We start from the raw sequence: 15,383 nt of genomic DNA on the forward strand, positions 1-15,383 counted from the left end.
ACGTTAAAAGAACCTAATTATAGGAATGAGATCGCTAAGCAACTGGAACTCACTCCTGACTCAACGCTCTCTTGTAGGCACACCGTGCCTTGCTTAGCCTGATGATTCTTTCCCTAGATTAAAAAAAGTGAGAGTGAAGAATAAAGCAATTAAAGTATAACCCACTCACTACCCCTAACAGCCCACTTGGTGGTCCCGAAGGTAGGTCATACAGGCAAGATCTCCATCCAAAGAGAGGGCCTGCCAGTCTGCACACTATAGGTGAGATTCCGAACCCTGCCTTCTGCCTCCATGATCCACTCAGACTCCACCTTGTTCCCTTTAAAAATTGTCACGGTGTGGAGTTTGATTGTGGCTGAGTGGGTTAAGAACCCTATATAGTGTCCATGAGGATGCGGGTTCAATCCCTGGTCTCACTCAGTGGGTTCAGGATCTGGCGGTGCCGTATGTTATGGTGTAGGTTGCAGGTGTGACTTGGCTCCGGTGTGGCGTCGGACTAAACTGCAGCTCTGATTTGACCCCTGGCCTGGGAACATCCACGTGCCACTGGTGCAATCGCAAAATGAAAAAAGAAAAAAAAAAAAACTGTCATGGCTGAGCAGAACCTTCAGTGTTGGTCTCAGGCCATGAGTCTGCCTTCTCCCCAGATCACCAGCTTTTCTGTTTAAGGCACCTTTCCTTTCTACCGATACCTGCTCCGCGATTATTGGCTTTTGAAGGGTGAGCAGCCTCGTCTGAGTTCACTACCAGCAGCCCTGTGCCTGAGACCTGGAGAGGACTTTGGTGAGACCTAGTGAGACCTGCTCGTCATCCAGAAAGGCATTTACCTGCCTAACGAGGGGGTGTTTTTCCGCACATAAAAACAAAGCAAGAGCTGGCGTGTTACTCGGAGAGAGATGCTACTCAGCTACATGACCGTTTCGAGCCGGCGTCTCTCTTCCTCCCTGGAGCTTCCCTTCCTTCCCTCGTGGCTGCACTACGGTTGCAGGACGTTCAAACATGGTGCCCTCGAGTCATTTTGTTCAAAACAAATGAAAGAAGATGTGTCTCTAGTCAGAGGGGAAAAGCCGTGCCAGCAGCTCCCAAGAGTTTTTTCCAAATACGCTACATGACAGAACATGTGTCCAACTCTAGACACAGAGAGATAAAGGGGTCTCTCCCAGGTGTCTCCTAAAATGAGCATCTGTGGACAAAGCAGAAGGCGGGGGGGACTGAGGCAGGCAATAAACAACGCCTGTCACACGAGGTTTGAGGGACAGACTGTGACATCCGTGTTTGACATGCTGCAAGTAAATGGGGCTCTAGCAGGTAATGAATGAGTCATTATCAAAAGACTCGGGAGGAAATCGCCGCAACAGGAGAGAAGATCACTCTGCCCACGATGAAGAAGGTAACCTGGGCAGGAAAAGAGGAGAGGAAGAGAAATCCAGAAAGAGCTTACAGCAGCGTGTGCCAGCAGGTGTGCACAGCCGTCCTGTGGCAGCTGGAGCCTGCTTCTTCAAAAAACATGAGGGAAGTGTAGTTGTGGTGTTCATTTTAAGGTCACTTTCGTGAATATTTGGCTGTAATGATCAACATTTGTTCATATTTGTGACACTGAGTGGTTAGGGCGAAGTTGCAATTGCAGAGTTATTTTCAGGGTAGGGTTCTGGGAAGATGCTGATGGTCAACCGGGGTTAGAGAGCAGGTGCGGGCGGGGGATGGACTAGGGGTTTGGGACTGGCATACGCACACTGTGGTACGGGACTGACCGGCCAGTGGGCACCTGCTGTATAGCACTGGGAACTCCACCCAGTATTCTGGGGTCATCTCCGTGGGAAAAGAATCTGAAAGAGAATGGATGTAGGTACATGTATAACTGAGTCACTTTTGTTGTGCAGCAGGAATGATCCCAACCTTGAAAATCAAGGATACTTCAATGAAACTTTTAAAAAGAAAACACTACTGCTTATTCTGACCAGAACCACGCTGAGCCACCCTTTAGATACTGGCACGAATTACAGAGGAACTTCATTATTCATGAGAATCAGAAAGCCAGTCCTATTGGCGATGGCCTAAGGGGCCAATTAGGTTGGGAGCGATAAAGAACCCCATTCTCATTGGTATTGCTTCATGCTGCTCTGCTGCGGTGGCACTAGCTGGCTAATATATGCGCTGCACCCCTGGAACTTAATGGGAAAGACTCATCATTGCTTTTATTCCATGACATATAATCCCAGAAATGATTTTTAAGTCTATCCATTTACTTGAAATAGTTTATTGAATTGTACAAAATGAACAAGGCAAAAATTAATATCTCAATTTCTTGAGGAAGGATTTGGAGCTACTGAGACATTTTAAAGGCGTTTTTGTTGCTTCGATTTTTCTCTTTTTTGTTTCTTCTAAAATTAACAGATATTTTAAAAATTTATTGTATTGAAGTGTAATTGATTTACAACATTGTGTTAATTTCTACAGCACAGCAAAGTGATCCCGCTATGTATATATATATATGTATGTATATACTGTATGTATGTATACACACACCCTTTTTTATATTCTCCCACATTATGATTTATCACAGGATATTGAATGTAGTTCCACATAGTTCCCTATGCTATACAGTAGAACCTTGTTTATCCGTTCTATAGATATTATAAAATTAAATGATATTGATGCCCCCTCTCTGAATGAGCTATTATCATTGGACGGTGGGAAGATAGAGGTACACCAAGAATGGATATTTAACTTGTAAACAATGAAAAAATACTTTTTTTTTTTTTTTTTTTGCTTTTTAGGGCCACACCCACAGCATATGGAGGTTCCCAGGCTAGGGATCAAATCGGAGTTAGAGCTGCAGGCCTACACCACAGCCACAGCAACACCAGATCCTTAACCCACTGAGAAGGCCAGGGATTGAACCTGTGTCCTCAAGGACACAAGTCAGATTTGTTACCGCTGAGCCACAATGGGAACTCCTCAATACATTTTAATACAGGATTCCTTTTGGTGATGATTTTACTATAAGTAAGATATGCTAACTTTTTTTATGACTGCACCACGCATATGGAAGTTCCTGGGCCAGGGACTGATTCCAAGCTGCAGCTGTGTCTACGTCACCGCTGTGGCAATGCCCGATCCTTTAACCCACTGCTGGTCAGGGGATGAACCCATGCCTCTGCAGCAACCCAAGGTGCTGCAGTTGGAGTCTTTTTTTTTTTTTTTTTTTTTGGCTTTTTAGAGCTGTACCTGCGGCATATGGAAGTTCTCAGGGTAGCTGCCAGCCTACACCACAGCCACAGCAACTCAAGATCCAAGCTGTGTCTTCAACGTACAGCTCACGGCAATGCTGGATCCTTAACCCACCGAGCAAAGCCAGTGAAAGAACCCACATCCTCATGGTTACTAGCTGGGTTTGCTACCACTGAGCCAGAATGGGAACTCCTGAAGTTGGATTCTTAACCCACTGCACCATAGCGAGAACTCCTGAGCTATGCTAATTTTTCATAAATAAACTATTTTACTATACTGGGTTGTGTATTTTTGACATTACATTTCTAAAAGCAAGTTTTAGGTTTTGATCACTATCTTGAAGTTTTAATTTTTAAAAAGACCTTCAAGAACATTTTTATTTTGAAGCTGATATGACTCATGTTTGAATAATATACATAAAGTAACACGGAGTCCAGGGACCTGCCATTCTAGGTCAGGCTCACATTCCACATGCGTGTGAATGTTCTCTTTCACAATTTCGCTGATGGATGATAAATTAAAGAGAGATTTACATTGCCAATGAAGTCAGAATTTACTGTGAATAAATCATAAAAATGGAACAAGGAAAATGACTTTTAAATTCTGAACGTGCCTCATATATCAGGCAGGAGTTGGTTTGGAGGTAGGAACAACTGAGGACTCCCAGCATGGAAAGGTACTTGCCTCGCGTCCTGTACAAGATGCTCCAAACACTCTTCCAAAGCCTGTTTTGCTGCAGCACAATCCACATAAGCTCCAGGCATGCTATATCTTATGTCGCATGCCCATGAAAACTTAACATAATTAGGTAATCATGCATCAGGCTTAACTCCTCTCACTAATTTTGATAATAATTGCCCACCAAGGGAGATCCCATTGTGGCACAGTGAAAACGAATCTGACTAGTATCCATGAGGTTGCCGGTTCGATCCCTGACCTCACTCAGTGGGTTAAGGATCTGGCGTTGCCGTGAGCTTTGGTGTAGGTCACCAGTGTGGCTCAGATCCCACATTGCTGTGACTGTGGTGTAGGCTGGCAGCTGTGGCTCCAATTCAACTCCTAGCCTGGGAACTTACATATGCCATGGGTGTGGCCCTAACAAAAAAAAAAAAAAAAAAAAAAAAACAATTGCCCACCAAATTCTCCTCATCCTGTTTCAGGGCAAATTAGCTCAAGAATGTGGTCCCTTCTTTTCTGAGATGTGGAGTGACCACGTGACTGAGAACCGGTTAAGGGGAGTGAATGAAAGTCAAGGTTTCCGCTCAACCTGGAAACAAGTCGAATGTCGTTCAGCGGGGGAAGGGATGCAGAACTGTAGACCACTCCTGCCTGGGAAGACGACTCAGCACTAAGAGAGGACTAACCACGAGTAAATGCAGCAACCTGGGCGCATCTCAAAACAGTATTGCAGAGTCAAGCCCACAAAGAAGAGTACGTGTATTATTCCGTTAATGGAAACTGCTCAAAGCACAAACTAATCCACGGTGATAAAACCAGATCAGTGGCTGCCTCGGGAGAGAATGAGGAAGGACTGAAGGATGTCATTACAAAGAGCCACCGGGAAAAGCACTGGGAACAATAGTCAGGTCCTCTGTCCTGCTTATGATGTTTCCGTAGGTTTGTGTGTTTGTCAAGATTTTCCATATTGTGCATTTGAAATATGTACTGTTTATTATTTGTCAAGTGCTCCTCATTATAGCTGTTTAAAAAGAGCTATATAGCAGAGTAAGGGGCAAGTTAAACATGTATCTATGCATTTAAAATGGAAAATGCTGATTTTGTGTATGAAGGTACATATGGGTATAACAGGTGTTTGAAAAGTAGTTTAGAAACTGTGCTTCTCTGCCTCTCCTTATCACATCAAGCCCAGATTCTTGACCCTCTTCTGGATTTTATTTACCACCACTTTTCTCCAACCCGCATATGCCCTGTGTCTTAGCCAGACTACACGACTCAGCATCTCCTCGATAGATGATGCAATGCCATGCCTTTATTTTATTCCCATCCTGCTCTCGCTTTACAACTTACTTTTCTCCAACTTCCTTTGCTATGGACAAGGCTCAAGTGAACTTCCCACCCTTTCTGGTTCTTTCCCAAGTTGTGTTCAATTTATATATATATTTGTTCCAATAGCACTTGGTATACACTAAGTTTAGAATTTTTTATATGATATTAAGCCAAAGTAGGAATATTTTCATTCATCCCAGATGCCCAGCACCAAATCTGGTCCGTAGCAGTTGCCAGGGAGCCTCAAACAGGTAGAGAGTAAAATAATAAATGAATGCATACTCTTATTAAAAATTTTAGTAAAAAGAAATTACTTCTGACAAAATAAATGTGATGGGCACTTCAAAACTGAGTACTTCTAAATGTCATGGCCATCCCACAAAATAGGTATTTTTACCCACCTTTTGAAAATAAAGGAATTGAGCTCAGAAAGGTAAAGGATTTTCCTAAGGCCAGGGGGCTAACTGATGGCGGAGTTAGAACTGAAAGCCAAGTTTGTTCTTGGTTCAAGGTCTGCACTTTAAGGTGGCAAAAGGATCGTCCTGATCCAATGGTTTTTCCATCCATACTTGCTTCCATCATCGTTCTGACTACACAGTTTATGTTCTGGAGTCAGATGTCTTTATCACCAGCTCTTGACTTTTCTTCAAAACATTCCAAATTTGTTTTTGGAAGGAGGCACCTACTCAGATATCAGCATGGTTGTCTCTTAACACTGTCCTCAACCCACATGCACCTGGACCTTCAAAAGACCCCACTGTTTTTAATGCTTTCAAGTTATATGTGTCTTTCTTCACTATTAAAATAAAGTACACTTGGAACAAAATATGTGCACCAGAAACTTAAGACACTAGAACAAGATGTCTACACATTCCCCGACAAGAGTTATTTAAAGACGTGTCTAGGTTCTTACCGATGCAACACATGTTGGGTGGTGAGGGGAAAGGGTGGTTTAGCTGAGTGATGGTGACTTGAGGTTTTCACAGGAAAAGAGTAATAAGATTATTTGATAAGACAAATGCAGATGATCTAAAACAATCATGAAATTGCAGCCTGTAAATCACAGGTGCCTTCAGCATTCTTCCTGTTACTCAGGCTGAAAACCAGAGGTCATGTTGGACTTTTTCTCTCCCTCATCCTTCACATTCATCTTCAGCAAGTCCTGCAGATGCCACCCCCCAAGACACACCTGGATCTGGTCTTTCCCCTGTTCCCCTGCAAGCCCACCCCCCAGCCACGCTATCCTCTTGTATCACCTGGCACGGTCATAGCCTCCTACTCGACTCTCAGCTCCTTCCCTCTACTCTCCACCAGGAAGTCACTGTCATCCTCTCAAACTGAAAACAGATTAAGCACCACCTGCTTAAACTTCCAAAGACTTTCCCTCAAGCACGGGATGAAATCCAAACTCTTTCCTACATCACACGAGGTCCTGTGTGGTTTGGCCTGGCATCCACTTGCTCTACGCAGTGTTCATCTGATGACTTTTTAGGGACTTAGATTTTCTACCTCGGGTCAAGTTGGTTTTAAATTCTGCCTGGACATGGGCGTTTGTATCCCTTGTTTTGCCACTGATTCCCTTGACCCTCAGGTAAAGTCAGGACCACCCTGGTATCTGGGAGCTTGGATAACATGGACTCACAAAGCCCAGCGCTCCAGTCTGAGCATCTGCCCTGCTCCTCAGCCAACCTGCCACACAGCCCTCTACTCAAAGCCAGGTTCTCCAGATGGCTGGATGCTTGTGGCCTCGATTTCAGCCTCCAGAGAAGAGATGTCAGGATTCCCAACTGGTGAGATTTCCTTGACACTGATTGTCCTTGAATTTCCAAGTACAGTCTTCTCTAGCACTTCCAGACTCAGGGCTCCGCTATCTTATTGACCTCTTCAAAATACTACTCCTCTTCTTAAAATCATTCCACTTTTCTTTCTTGGTAATAGTTTTTTCTCATAATCTTAGATACATTTAGAACTATACTATATTTATGAGCATATTTATTTTAACTCAACAGTTATTGTTATAATTAGGCTGAGATAAACTACTCAATATTAATACATAAGTAATGTTTTGCATCATGGGTAAGAATGAAACAGTTTATTAAAGTATGATCTATTTTATTTCCTTTGAAAGTAACAAACTGAATACCATATTTGTGCTGCTAAGGTAGTATTAGGTACTAAGTGATGCTGAGGTAGTATTAGCCTTCAATTACAAACTAAGGCATTGACTCATGTATTTTGTGAACTTAACTTAGATGTGGGAAAAAAATCAATGTAAAGTTGTGGCTTAATTTCAAAATAGGTACATTAATATCAAACAGGTTAATTTGTAGTTCATGATTTGCTTAAAACTAAGAAACTCCTCCCATCATATTTTGGGCTGAGGTGAAAAAAATTCTTAAAACTTTAAAAAGTAGCAATAAGTCACAAAGGCAGTTACTTTTCAAAAGGTTGCCAAAAACTCGAGCTAGTCTAAAAAATTCAATAGGAATGGCCTAGAACCTCCAACACTGGCATAACTTAGTTTTATCTGTGTTAGTTTAATCTCTTCTTCTAGTGAAACCCGACACAAAGCTCAGAGTGTCTGCCATATGCAGCCTCCTAGGCATCTCATGCTTGTATGACATCTCTATTAAGATTATAAATTCTCTGGGGATAGTATCCCCTTAGGTAAGTTATTGCAAGACATTTGCAAGTTTGATCTCAGCTGTCACTCAAAAGGAGCAAGAAGATTTCCAAAATTAAAAATTAGAACCCAATTAATCTTCAGCATAACGTCAACATGTTTCATATTTCCTTGAGTGAGCCAAGAAATTTTGGAAGGTGACATCATGTCTGCGAAAATGTCACACCCGGCAGGAAAGATTCTTTGACTAATTAGAGTCGTCCTTTGAGGTGATACTGTGCAGGAAAAGTGTTGAAAACGTATAGTTGTCCAAAAAGGGGTAGAGGAGTCCCCTTTTCTTCCACATCACACAGGATTTGAGAGCCAGGGCTCAAGAACTCACAATTTTGTGGAACCACTGTTTGGAGGCCACGGGACACAGAGACTATAGGAATGGTTATCTGTCTGGTTTCCGGTGCATTCTATCAAAGAGAGCAGAGTGTGGCGAGAGATGAACTACAGACCTAGGGCAGTGACAATTAAATGGAGCAAATGGTTGGCATCGTTGTCGGAAAGACCAAAAGGGTTTTCGGTCCATTGGGTCGTTGAGGTCTGCACAAACCACCACTTCCTTTCACACTAATTGTTTCTGGGAGATGACTGCAAAGAATCATAGCTCCCATGAAGCGAAAAAGTCAGGTTTCTTGTATCCCAATACAATATTATTATATATTGCAGATTATTAAAAAAAATTATCAGTTTTTGGCTGCAAAATCTTATGTTTATCAGAAAGACATTTAACAGCATAAATATTTTGTTAAAGACTTTGCTTTATGTTCATCTCATTGCTAAAATAAACATGAAATAAAGATGAGAGTTAATATCAGAAATCTTTTTTTCTCTTAGAACCAATTTGTTCTTAGAGGAAGACTGCCAAAAAACTATGTTGCAATCCCTAGGTCCATCTCATTCTTTTCAACAAGCCATTAAAAAAAAAAAAAAAATAGGATGTGTTTGTGTTTTGAAAAGCTTCAATAATGCAGAAAATATGTGATATGTTTCCTTCCTCAGTTATCTCATCCTTTTATAATATAAACTGAGATTTCTTTGTGGGTCCCTTTCAGATTTATTTCCACTCATGCACAGACCACTCCCCACAAGTTGGGCACAACTTTCCAGCTTCCTGCCAGCATCCAGGCCTGGCTGCCTCACCCACTTCCACACTCCGAGGACTCTCAGCCAGCTTACCACACTCCCCCTCAAGCCTGCTGCCCTCTCCCAGCTGCTTCTCACATCTTCTTTCCCAAGCCCACGCTCCACACCCCATCAACCTCAATTCCGATTTCATGGGGTGTCTTTCTCATACACACTCATCATTCTTCTTCTCGTTTTCATACCACTTCCTGCATCAATTTTTCTAGTTCCTGTTATCTCTCATCTCGATTCTGAGAGGATTTTTCTAGATTTTTCTGGCTAACTCCATTCTACTCCTATTCTCTGTTCCTTTTTTTTCTTTTTCTTTTTCTTTTTTTTTTTTTTTTTTTTTTTCCATTTTGGCATGCAGAAGTTCCTGGCCCAGAAGCAACCTGTGCCACAGCACTGACAATGCCAGATCCCTAACCCACAGAACCACCAGGGAACTCTCATTCCATGCCTAGTCTAATCAGTCCCACACATCGCTTCCCATTCATTTTCAAAATACAGAATTGCTGTCCACTTATCTCCTCGGAAGCACCCCCTGGCAACCCATGGGCTGACAGTCACAACCCAAGGTCACTTCCACAGCTTCTCAGGACCTGCCTGCGTAATGCAGCTTTGTAGGTTATGTCCCACGACGTCCCTGCCTGTATTTGAAACCACAGCTTCTCCTATTCCGTGCTCCCGCCTCCATGTGCTGACTCTGCCATCATACCCGCTTAAATCTGTGTCCCCGTTGTCTTCAAATAGCCCAGGTCTCCCTGCCTGCAGGCCCTGCGCACACACCACCTTTTCCTTTAACCATCGTTCTTGCCTGGCTCTCTGTTCTGAACTGCAAGAGCAACTGAATGGTCCTACTTGGTCACTTCACACTTTCCCTCTTGTGCCTCAGCCATTTGCTGGATGAATTTTACCCTCTTCCCACCAAAATCTAAATTTCTTGAAGACAATATGAGAAAAAGAATGTGTACGTGTGTATATATATATATACACACACATACGTATCCATATATATACATATATATATGACGGGGTCACTGCTGTACAGAAGAAATTGGCACAACATTGTAAATCAACTGCACTTTAATAAAATCATCAGGTAACTTTTTAAAAATAAAAAAATAAACTTCTTGAAAGGCAGAATCTTATTAATTTCTATACCCCACTTGTCTTAGAAACTTAAGGTTTATTTAAGATTGTTTAAATATTGCATATCATATATAGTCCATCAGTTTTAGCTCTAACAAGGAATTATAAATTAAGCATTATTTTTCATCAAGAAAGAAGTGGATTCTTCCATATTTGTCTTGTCAGAAAGATGAAGTCCATTGAAATAGAAACACCTGTGGTGCTTTCATTGATCCAGTACAGCTGTGACAAGTAGAAACCCTACTGGTACTTTGACAGAAAACTCAGGGCACTTGGGTCTACCGAGACCTCGCTTTACTTCCCACACCAGAACACTGAGTGTTTTACAAAGCATGACCTTAAAATTACGAGATTGATTCCACAAGCCAACTAGGAAAATTGGAATCATTATTTAATGGGCATATATCAAGTGATACCAAAACATCATAACCACTGTGATTAAGGGCATTATGAGGAGGATGAAAATACATCGAATAGAAACACTTAGCCATATGGGAAGGAAATGAGGTACTAATATATACGGGTTCAAATAAATCCTGTCGTAAGAGAATTGAAGTGAGTTCTAACAGTGATTACCAACCTCCACTCCGCCTTGACACCGTGCTTCCCCCACCCGAGGAACAGTCATTCAACCTCTTCTGGCATGTTTTTAACAGTTAGAGGCTAACAACCCTCACGGCAATCCTGTCCATTACGTATTCAATTCACACAGCTGTAAGTGCCATTTTTACAAATTTGAAAACTGGTCAAACTTTTGTCCCCAGTTCTGTATCTCTAGAGGAAAGTCTGTTTCTGTAGGTCCACTAAATGCTTCCAGCACAATGAAGCACTGATTGTGTTTACTCCAATTGTTATGCAAGTGAGAAACACCCTTCTTTCGTCAACAGTTACTAGATGACATCATTTCCACGTTACAGGGCATCCGGGATCCCCTCACACACTCTGTTGTGTTCACTCACTTCGCACTTGTTTATTGAGGAGTTGTCCGTGCAAGCATTAGGCTCTGAGCTGAGAAGGATACACAGACAGACAAGGTGATTTGCTTGCAAAGTAGCCTTCTTTATTTCTGTGCCATTATTCCACTATATTTGCACTGGGAATCTCAGATCATTTGTTTTTATCTGGACGTCTGCAGGTGTGACAGCCAACCTTGAATTATGTGGGTCTGAGACCTCTCCAAAAACGTGCCCTTGGCCAGAAGCTCCAAGAAAAACTAATACTCTACGTAAAATCCCAGTGAAAGTTTTTAAGCATGTCCTGTACACTCAAACAAAGACTACAGGGCTTGGTGTATGCGTGTGGTCTGTACAGAAAGCAAACACACAAAGGCTATCTTTTAATATTTGTCCTACACATGATAAGGTAAAGAATAAAACCTGTGCCATGTGTTCATTCCTGACTTCGATTTGGCCACCTGTACTGCGCGAGTGAGTCCAACAGTTGGCAGAAAGAGTCAATGTGAGCATAAGAAAACATCCAAGTATGGCTAGATTTTGCAGAGGAAGGGAGTTTTTCCAAGGATCACAGAATATGATATCTGTACCCACTCCTGGGGATGGAAATGAGTTATATATTCTAGCTTTCACTATTTTTTTAAGCCAAAGGAGAGATGTGATGAGTCCAACTCATAAAAATTCAGAATACACACATATTCTCTAACAGACGTGGTGGCCTGCTCTTTCAAACAGCTGAATTAGAGGAACTTGGAAGACCAAACCCAGCGCCCTGACTGCCTCTCTGAAGCCAGCCGTATAAATGATTTTAATTACCCCGGCATAAGTGGAACCACAGAACAACGATTTGGAGCTTATCACACCTTCAGCTGCCACTGCTAGCTTCCTGGACACAGGTCAATGGTAAGGTCTTGAACTTGAAACTTGCATCAGCCTGACGGCTCAGCCTCCACTGGGACCCTATCCTGAAACAGCCCAATCACTGTCCAGTGATAGCCTCTGTCTCTCTGCCACCGCCAATGCCAGGCATGCCCTCCGCATTCTCCCCACTACGATGTGGAAAGGAGGGGGCTGCCAAACTCATAAAACAGTCCTCGCACTTTATTACCCCAGCCAGCGCCCCTTGCATTTTACGGGGTCAAAACAGTCATGTCTTGGGGTGGAATTTCAGGCATGGTTGACAGAGGAGACTTGGGTCTGGGTCCCCTTCACGTCCCAGCCCACGGGCAGCTCTCTGCTTCCTACAGGTAAAGGTAACGACGGCTGAAGATGCTCGTTCTCTGTGAGGCATAGGACGAAAACGGTTATTCTAAATGCTAAGGTTTTAAGGATAGAGGAGTGGACGCGGATAAAATTACCCCATAGCGCATCACTAAAACGGCCCCTCTCCTCCCACAAAAATGTGCTGGCCTTGTCCTCTTGGCTGACAGTATCACCCCCTCCCCACCCCATCGCCAAATGGCCAGATCCTCAGCAGAGCTGGGTGTCCAGCCCTGTGATGGTGCTGTGGCCTCTAACTTGTAAAGACTCCATAGATGAATGTGGTCTACACACAGGAAGCTCTGCCCTGCTGCTGGCACAGTGCTAGGTAGACTGTGGGTGCCTTGTTTGACCCGTGATGGAGGCCGGGTTTCCCCAGCAGCCAAATACCCTGGTCCCTGTTAAACTCTCTTGTGGGTTAAATGGACCCTCCCGTCTGACTCAGGGTAGCATCCCCCCAGCCGCCCACTATCACACAATTGACCACATTGCTCGATTTTTAAAATCACCACACACAGGGAAGAAATATACTGACACCAGAGTTTCTGAAACAAGAGGCTAAGGACAGCATTGCAAGGGAGGTTCTACCATTTTGAAGATTTAAAACAAAGCTAAGAACAGGAAAAAGATGAAGATAGAGACAACAAAATTAGTATGATCTCAAGATTGGAAATCAAGCTGTATATTAATAAAAGCAAGAGATCCATTCAGAGAATAAAACGATTTCCAGAGAACTCGGCTGTTGGCATCTCAGATTCTTTTCCATTATAGGCTATTATAAGATACTGAGTACGGTTCCCGGAGCTATACAGTAGGTCCTTGTTTACCTAACTTATGCATAGTAAGCATATATGTTCATTCCAAACTCCTCATTTGTTTCTCTGCCATCACAGGGCTTCCCTGGATCATCTACAGAAATAACACATTGTACGAAATAACACTTCTGCCCCGGCCTCCCTTCTTTTGCTTCACAGCCTTTAATGTCCGGGGACCTGTGTGCGTCCGTCTCTCCCCCCACTGAACCTGAGAACAGGGACCATGACTTCATCCACTTGCTTTACCTCTAAGGTCCCTGACAGTGTCCAGAGCCTGCTGGGCCTCCAGGAGCAGCTGGGGAAGGGGACAATGAAGGAGACGGACATCCCCACATGCACGACTCAGCATCATTGCTTTTTTTAACCCCGATCGGGATCTCGTAAGTAAGTAGCACTAGCTCCAAGCTCAGGAAGGTTCAGAAAATGTGCCCAAGAAATAGACAACCGAACGGTGGAAGAGTGCTGCAAAGGCAGGCTGGCCAGCCTACAGTCTGGGCTCTGGGCCACTCAATGCGGCGAAGGCAGAGAGGAGAGAAACATCGCCTGGCGTTCGGGCAAATTCAGACGTCTCCTGGTCAAATCGAAATGCCCTCGGTGCACAAGTGGTAGGTGTAGAACCTCTAAAGGAAGGCTCAAAGCCATTTGAAATTGTCCATTGTCTCTGAACACGCACGGAATCTAATTTGGTTTATTGGCTCCCAAGTCAGAAATATGGCTTGAAATTAGGGAGTCTTCTGAGCTCACTCCTTTTGCAAGAGAAAAAATAAAACAGAGCGCAAAAGAGAATGAAGGGGGGGGGGCCACTTCCCCCTCCCAGATACACTGAAACAGGACTGTCAAATGCAGGAAAATCTTGTAAAGAGTTCCTCCGATGTAGGCCATTAAATACAACTGTAATAAACTCTGACCCATAAAGAGTCATGTAAACATTATAACCTGTTTTTACTAGCCCTTTAAGCACGGGCAGCAATTGATCTAAAACAGCTTGGGTCTCCCAAGTTCCTGAAGTCTCCACCAGAATCCAGCCTCCACCATGGGTGTTCAAATGCCTCCGGCACTGAAAGCCAAAAATAGGGCCAAGCTAGAAAATTGCAGCTATTTAGCTATCTGCCCTGGGCAGATGTTTGCCAGTTCCAAGAGCAAAACATCCACAAGGAAAGTTCCGGAAGAAAAGCTACTTTGCAGCACCTATTGCCAGGGGCCCTGGCATCCCTCACCGAAATCAACATCCATGTGGACCTCAGCTGCCAGGTTTAGCTGTCCCTAAAAATCACACCAAGAAAGGTTTTCATGCAGTAAAAGCAGTCACATCACCGCCGCAGGACAGACCAGCTCTGACTACCGCCCTGAGGCTAAAAAGCTTTACTGGGTGAAACACAAATGTGGAAACATTCAAGGGAGATTTTTACAGGTGTCAACATGAACGTTCATTCCATTACCCATTCGTGGAATGCTAGTTAAGCCTGCCTTGAGACTTTTCTTCTTCCGTTTTCCTAGAATCCAAAAGAAATCAGGGAGAACTAGGGGAAAATTAGGCAGGACATCTCGCTAGCTGCCTGTCAGAGGCCACGCTTTCCTATCTTGTTTGTAATTGTCCTTCCGAGGCATTTACTGTCTGTGAGCTGGTCTCTGTTTAAAAGCGGTCAGGTGGCCGAGGAGAGGAGAGCGTAGTTTAGTTCTAGAATGGGGGGTATTGGCCAGTTGATGGGGACTCCTCCGGCTTTGCTTGGCATCACCGAGCATCCCCGTGGTGACCTGGTTGGTACTCACCTGTCTTGCTGGTAGCATCAGGTCATGGATGGAGCGTGAGAGTCAGATCATTCCAGGTCAGCAAACATTCCTTTACTGACAGCCTATAAAGAATTGGGGACGGGGCTGGATACTGATATGTGGCATAGGCCCTGCTCTGAAGGAGCTCCCAAACCTATGGGTGTTCTAGGGAACCCCTGGGGTCTGCCCGCTGCTCAGATGCTCTGGGTGTGCTGGACAAAGGCAGAGGCTCATGTTCCTGATATGGGAAACAGGTGTATCATGCTAAGTGCTCAGAGCAAATTGCCCTTGAGCAGAAAAAGGAAGGAGAAATTAGAACCAAGATAAATTTTAACTTTGTAATTTGTGAGAATTTTCTGAAATGCTGAGACATCAATGTTTTGTTTTATGCATGCATTT

Source organism: Sus scrofa, chromosome 11, assembly GCF_000003025.6.
Source record: "Sus scrofa isolate TJ Tabasco breed Duroc chromosome 11, Sscrofa11.1, whole genome shotgun sequence".
Classification (NCBI taxonomy): Eukaryota; Metazoa; Chordata; class Mammalia; order Artiodactyla; family Suidae; genus Sus; species Sus scrofa.